Raw genomic sequence first — 8,322 nt, forward strand, 5'->3', positions numbered from 1 at the left:
ATCTAACAATCCTTGTAAGACTTCAACAAGGAAGGCCATTCATAGGGAAGATCATGAGAATGGTCAAAATATGTAACCTTAACAAGTGAACTTTATTGTTGCAGTAGTGAAGATTAGTGGGTGTCATCCCCACCCTAGTATCTAGTGTCAAGTGTTTATATGAATGCATTTTCTTTACATGTTATTTCTATGTGTTTATGCATATAATGATTTAAAGTTAAAAGTTTTATTGGTTAGAGTTTATTACTTTTGATTCAACCCCCCTTTAGAACTACACTTCCCACTTGCAAATTACAATATCTTGTTCTAGTTTTCCTTTCTTAATACATATATATGTATTCTCATAGACATGTTCTTCATGTAGGGAACCTCCACTAATAAAATTGATAGAAGTGGTATTTTGTGTATTGATCTCAAAATGTTGTTCTTGTAATAGTTGTGATTTACCATAAGGTTGGGGAGAAAGTGGTGACTCTCTCATGTGGAATATTTGAGACATAAAATAGTCTCCACACCCTTTGTCTTCAATCTTCAACTTTTTGGTGGCCTTACTAGGGATTATATTAGTGTCCACATATTTAGAGGAATCTATGGGTTGTGTTCCATTGGTTTTGGGGACTTGGTATGCAATAGCATCTCTTAGATTAGCAAAAAATTGGAAAGGATTTGGATTGCCAAGGATGGTAATCTCTACATTGTTATAGGAAATTTTTAAGAACTAGTGGTATGTAGAGGGCACCACTTTCATAGCATGGATTCAAGGGCATCCTAGTATCATGTTGGATTCATTTTGATATCGAGGACTTGAAATAATGTATTCTCATTGGCTGGACCAATTCTTAAGGGTAATATGATAACACTCTTGAGAAGTGTTCATTGTCATCATAGGCCTTTATTATGATTCTAGTATTATGGACTCTTTTAAATCTTGGTCAAGGATCTTCTTATGCTAGCATGATGCATGTAGAAAATCTAGGATGGATATTTCCATAGGGGTTTGTCCAAGATGGTCTACACACTTGTAATATGAAGAAGTAGGATTAGTAGGTCTTTCAAGCACTATGGGTCTAGTAGAGGTGGTAGGTCTAACTAGGTTGATAGGTCTAGTTCAAGCTATAGGTAAGGTAATCCAAGTGCAGTGGGTGGTGAAAACATAGTGAGGGTCTCCATATTTTGAGGTAAATATGGCTATGCAAGATTTGGAATCATTGAAATAGTTGATGGTGTAGTCATATCTAGTGTGGGTGTATTTTACATTATCCCAGGAGATGAGTTTGAACTAGATGCTTTCCCTTTGTCATGATTACCAAAAGGATCTTTAAAACTAGTATGATCAAAATTGAATGCTAATAGTGATGGATCAATTGTGATCATGCCATCATTAATATGGTCTTGGATTTTATGTTTAAGTTGAAAACATGAAGTGGTCTTATGTCCTTTGGTGTGGTGGTAATCATAGAATTTTTTATCATCCCATCAAGAGGGTTTTTTGATGGTTCATCTTTGACTAGAGGTAACAACAAGAAGTTATTGCTTGGAAATTATTGAAGTGTAGTCTCAAGTGGTATCCCCAAGGGTGTAAATTTTCTATCTCTATTTCTGGGGTGTCTTTGTAGTTCATCTTGTGTTAAGGTCTCAATCTTCTATTGTTAAGGTGGTGTTTGGTTAGGATTTTGTGTATTTGTAGGGTTTGGACCTTTAACAATCATTTGAGGTTGTGTCATACTAATCATTCATGCATCCACAATAACATCATTGGTTATATTCTTATTTTTGAAGAATTTTTTTTCCTTGTCATTAGAGGATTTTTATTAGTTTTTTCATTGTTTTTTTTGAGGATACCCTTATGGATAAGCACATCTTCAATTCTAGCTTCCTTTTTCATTAACTTAACAATGGTGCTTGGAATTTTGATCTTGAGTTCATATATTAAATCAAGGACTAGGTTTTCAAAGTACAAATTACCTTTTTGTTCTTCAAGAATATTCAAGGAGCATTGACTAAGAAGGTTTCTCAAAAATAATAGGAATGTTATGAATGGATCTCATATATTTTATTTTATTTATAATAGATCAAATAGTTTCACCTCATTTATTATGTTGAAGGTAAAGTGGGATATGAATATGTCTACTAATTCTGACCAAGACTTGATATTACTAGGTAGTTTGGAGTACCATTCATGTGTGGGCCCACTGAGAGTATGAGGGAATAGTATCATGAGATATGTTTTCTTGTCATTGAGTTTGGTACAAGAGGAAAAAAATGCATTAATGTGGTTAATTGGGTTGTATTTTCCTTGACACTTTTCAAATCTTTCCACCTTGAAATGTTTTTAGAATAGAGGCATATGAAGATTTTTTCAAAGGGATTAGAATGTAAATCCCTTTCTGTATATAGGACTTATTTCTTCTAGAATTCCAATGCCTCAATTTATTTGGCTAATTGTTTGAATTATTGTACTAAATCCTCATTTGGGTGTTGAGTGTTAAGCCTTTCTTTGAGTCTTTTATGTCTATGAGTAGATCTTTTTCTATGGTGAGAGTTATGTCTACTTGGTTCTAACATTTCTCTATCTAAAGACTTAGGTGATGTATCAATAGGAGGTGGAGGTACCGTAGCATCTTGAATATAGAAAGGTCGTTGTTGTATTATAGTTTGTGATTGTTGTACCATCACTTGTTGTGGTTGTTGTTGAGATACTTGTGTTGGTGGAATGTGAGGCAATGTATGTGACTGTTGTTGTGGAGGTATCTGTTGAGGTCATTGTGGCACATATTGTTGTTGCAACAATTATTTTTGATAGGCAATTTGTTTCTTTAGGAATCTTTGGTATTCTAATTATTGTTTTAGTTTCTCTTGTTTTTGATCAAACATAGCCTATTGTTTTTGGAATTTTGGTGGTACATCATGTCTAAGTCAAGTGGATTTAGACTAGTTTTTGCATTAGAGATGTTAGGTCGTTGCACCACTTGAGGTTTTTTTTATTGTTGTGGATGTTAATATTGATATGTTGTGTACAAGTTAGGTGGATTTTGACTTGGTTTTGCATTAGTAATGTTGGTTCCTTTTCCCACTTGAATTAAGTCAATTATGTCCTTTAGAGGTGAACATCACATTTGGGTCTTTGATGTTTCACCTTGAGACAGCATATTAATATGGAAATGGACCACATTCCTTTGGGAAATGGGTGAAATTCCAATAAGACTCTTCCTCTATGTGTCAATAGGTTTTTTTTTGTTTAATAAGTGTTGATGTTTCACATGGTGTACTCATTGGGGGCTCCATTATATTTGATGTCATAATAGTCAGTAGAGTTAGGAGTGATGATGGAATTTGTTGATTTTCCTCCAAAGGAGGTAAGTTTGGTATCCCTGTGGTGTAAGTACCCCTAGACACTTCTTAGTGTTTCATTACTTGATTGAGGTCAATCATTAATGTCCTTTTGGGATACTTTGGAAGAGTTTTGTTTCCATTGATTGATGAAGGTTCATTAAACAAGAGGTTGATATTAGTGTGTTTGAAAGTACTTTGGAGAATCTCAATGGATGATTCTTGGTGAGATCTCGTAGATGTTATCTTTGTGTTTGAAAACTCCAAAGGTTTTTTCCCCTTGTCAAAGTCTAAATTCATCATAGGTTTCATGTTTTCAAATGTTGGATTGTCTTGATGTTTAGACTTAGGTCCTTCCAAATTTGGATTAAATTTTATCATTTCTTGGGCTTTCAAGAGTTTAAAGTTCTTTCAAAAAGTCTTATCTTGGTGAGCCCTAAGCATTTCTTTGTTAGTGATACCATAGTCAATGTCAGAATAATCACTTAAGTGTAAAGTACCTTGTTATTTGTTGAAATGATTGAAGGTACTTCTGCTAGATTTTCTAAATTTGAATGAGTGAGTTTCCTCATCCTCTAGTGTTGTAGGTACAATTCCACATCCTTGTGATATAGGTACAAATATAGGTTCAAAATCAAGGCTCCACTGAACCATTCCATGTGTAGGAGAAGTTTTTGAAGGAACTTCATGGTGGATGTGTTGTTGATAGTTGGTTGTCATTTATTGATGGTTAGGGTTCAATGGATACATGCTTAATGGGTCCACAAGAAAAGTTTGTGAGGATTTGGTTTGATCTATGTCAAGTGTTTGTTGAGGTTTCTAAGTCTTCTTCTACCTTGTATGAGATGTTCTTGTGTTTTTACTTCAAAAAATAAGGGTTGATATAACTCTTCTAGTCTATAAATTGCTTGTTTCCTTGTAAGTGTTGGCATGATATCTAAAGATGTAGATGCAATAGAAAAATGTCAAAATTGACTCTCTACCCCCAAAATATGCACCTAAACTACCAATTGCATTCTGATAGTACCAAGTGCACCCCTAATGTAGTTGGGGCCAAGAAGGTATGCAGTTGGTAAGAAAAGGTTTTTGGGTGACAAATACACAAAGAATGGATGATCTAAGTTTTTTTTTATGATTTATGGATTCGGTCCAAGGTGTGGAAATGTAGTTTAGGTTTTTGGAAGCTAAAATAAAATTTCTAATTACCAAGATCACTCTGAAACTACAAACTGCACACTTAAAGTATGCAATTGGTCAAATAGGTAGAAGTGTGATAACCTAGAAGTGGGTATGCAAAATATGAATGTTTTTAGATTTTTAGGGGATTTGGAGTGTTATGCAACCTAAGGAACTAAAGAATGACTTAGGTTTATGATATGGAAGATGTAAATGACCCAAGGTAACGATGCAAAAATGCAAATGGAATGACATTTTGGATTTTGACTAAGGGGTATGAAGATAATGCTAAGGTATGAAAAATGCAAATTAGAGTTGGACTTTGGACTTAGGAATGAAGTTAAAGGTTGATGTATGAAAAGTGGATAATGCAAAGGGAAGTATGTTAAGATTGATAATGATGTTTATGATATGCAATATAGGGATGTGAGATTGAGTAGGGTGTTGGGTTTGACAAGTAATTTAGATAAATTGATCATTGGACAAGTTAATTGGATTTTGATATTGGAAGAGATGCTAGGGTTTTGGACTAGAAAAGATGAAGTGATCATGCAACTAGGGTTGATCAGAATAATATTTAGGGAGACTCAAGATATTAAAATCATATGAGAAGGGTGTATGCAAGGTTTTGGACTTAGCAAAAATATTTGGAATGTATTAATCTAAGAATTATACCTTATGAAGATGGACTTTGGATCTTGACCAAAATAGATTTAAAAAAATCAAAAAGATCAAGTTGATAAATATGACAAGGTCAAATCTATTAAGACATAGATAAATTTTCACCAAATAAAATGACAAAAAGGACTATGGTCAAGATCCCTCTCCATCAACATTAGGAGATACTGTATGACTCGTACTCTGTTCTAATTTTTTACTAAGTTCGAGAATTTTTGGATTCAAAATGAGGTTTAGGGGGGATCAAAATGTGGATTATGTGGATTGGATATGAAATATGAAAGGATGCTAGGATGTAAAATGATGTTTTTGGTTATGTTTAGCATAAGGACCTACACATGCTTTTGGAGCTAGTTCTAGGTCCCAGAATATAGTCTTGAGGTCTAGAATGGTCATTCTAGTCACCAAGTGTGCTATGATAGTACTAAGTGTGCTCTAAGAATACCAATTATTCTTATGGTGTAGTTGGGGCTAGTTTGAGTGCAGTTGGTAGTTTCATACCATAGTTGGGAAGCTAGGTTGAAGGTTTGTTGATCCTATACTAGGTGACTATCATATTGTTATACTAGAGAGATAATTAGTTGGGGATGATGTTATGATCAGATTAAATATTCAAAATAAGGTTTATGACTTAAGGAATGAAGCCTAAGGTTTTTAAACTAGGGTTAGGATATGTAGAATGAAGGTCAAGACATGATTAGCAAGGGGGCCTATTCAAGCACTTGGTGACACTCCTAAAGTCCCAAAATGATATCTAGAAGACCAAACTAGGTGTTCTAGAAACCAAGTTCACTCAAACATATCCAACTATGCTCATGGTGTAGTCGGGGCTAGTTAAAGTAGAGTTGGTGGTTTGATAGTGTAGTTGGTAAAGTGGTCTAAAGCTAGAGTGATTTTAGACTTGGTGGCTTCTAGATTGATGTTCTAGAGTGCTAGATGAAAGGGGACAATGTTACAATTAGAATGAGGCTAAAAATATAAGGTTAGGATATGAGCAATGATGGCTAAGATATACAAAATAAGAGATGGGGTATGCAAGAATGAAAGTTAGGAGATGCAATATAAAGATTGAGGGCTGAAAGTTGAAGACTATGAGACACAAAAATGAAGCCTAAGGCATGCAATATAAAATATAAGGAATGCAATATGAGGACTAAAAGATGAAAAATGAGGTCTATAATGATCAATGTAATCGTATATTATGTAAGGATGAACCCTAAATCATTTTAAGGACTCCTAGGTTACAAGTCTCCATGTTTCTAATGTCTCAAGTCCTTGACAAAATGGTTTGAAATGTTGTAATGTTTTGGAAAAGTTTGATAGTATCTAAGGTTGACATTTGTTTTGGTGTGAGTTTTTAGATTTGGTATTATCTTGATTAATGTTATTCACACACACAGGACACAATAAATAAGAGTAGTTATTGTTAAACTTGAAAGACACATCACAACCTATGCTTTAAGACTATATCCACTAAATTCCCACTTGAACCAAGGTTCAACCACACTTATCCAAAGAAGACAATTTACAATCTTAGCACCACATGCACCCCCTTACAATGCACTCACTTCTTGGGGCTACCAAGATCTAATTCCCAAGGGACTATTGACTCTAATAAGGATTGTGAGAATGTGGTATTTCTTCATAGGCATGGGTAACCTCCCTAAGCTAGTGGATAGAAGGGATTTTGATCATAAAGACAAGGTATTTATTCTAGGCACTCCATTCTATTAAAGTGGGGTTGTTGTTGCACTAAAGGACAATTCTATCAATACCCAATACAACCACTCAACTTATAGTACATAGTAGGTGGTTAAGCCCTTATCACAAATCTTGAGGGGATTTTTGAACAAATTTATAACAATCTACCCCTCAGCGCTACCTAAGGGTCTAATGATTTGAACCTATGACCAAGCTCTAAAACCACTTGTTAGAGTGGGGTTGTTGTTCCACAAAAAGATTTATCTGTCAATGCTTGATACAACCACTCAACTTATAGTACACAAAGGGTGGTTAAGACCTTATCATGAATCCCAAGGGGGGAAATAAAAAAATTTCTACACATTTAGCAAGTGGATGATAAACTTTCATAGAAGGTCTCCTAGCCCCAAGAACTAGAGTTTAATGCACCATAAGGGTACTGAAGGAGAGCTATCATGAAAAAATACGATCGACATGGCATTAACCATATAGTGTTTGTTATAGTAGTTAAAGTGTAGACCTTTATTTGGCCTATTATAACTTCAAGGTTGACCCTTGGGACTGACCAAGTGGTGAGTCTTGGTTCCTAGGAAGGCCTCTCTAAAGATATTGTATAGATTTCTCATGCACCCAAGATCCACAAATAGTAAGGTGAGAGGATATTATCCATGGGACTCCTAGGGTTATAAACAATGAATAGATACTCAATGGAAGATAAAATTTATTTTAGAGCACCACAAAAAGTGTTATCTAATCCAAGAAAGCCACACACAAATTTTGATGAAGCACATGGGTCTTTGATAATGTCCTACAAATAAGAATTAGTAATTTTTAATGGATGTGTCTTCTCCCAAAAATTGTCACATGATGAAAATAGGTCATCAATAACAAAAAAAAAAATATTCTAGGTCCTAGATTGAAATTAAAACCCTAGATACAAATTAGAACTAAAACATGTTCTTTTTGTGAACCAATTGCACTCTGGCAGAGCAAACTATACCTTAGAAGGCTAGAAACACTCATGATGTTCCTAAGTGTGCTCAAATAGTGAAAAATATGCTCCTAATGTAGTTGGGGCCAATTAGATAGTAGTTGGTAGTTTCATAGTGCAGTTGGGAGACTATGTGCAAACTAGGGGGCAATGAGACCAAAATAATACCCAGAACTTGAAAAACTTAAACTATCCTACCAAGTGCACTAAGATAGTGTAGAGTGTACCCCTAGTGCACTTGGAGCCTAAAAAGGTGTAGTTGGTGCAATTGATCAGGTGTGAACAATAGATAGAGGTTATACTAACTTCTAGGTACCTAAACCAACTTCCTAAAGGCCCAAGTGTACCCTAATAGAGTAGAGTGCACACTTGAGAAAACAAGCTACAAAAATACATAAATGAAAGGAAAAAATATGTTGTTGTGCCTTATAATTAGACTAGGTGTG

The sequence above is a fragment of the Cupressus sempervirens genome, chromosome 7 (assembly GCF_028749045.1).
Source record: "Cupressus sempervirens isolate cs-2001-9-10 chromosome 7, ASM2874904v1, whole genome shotgun sequence".
Taxonomy (NCBI): Eukaryota; Viridiplantae; Streptophyta; class Pinopsida; order Cupressales; family Cupressaceae; genus Cupressus; species Cupressus sempervirens.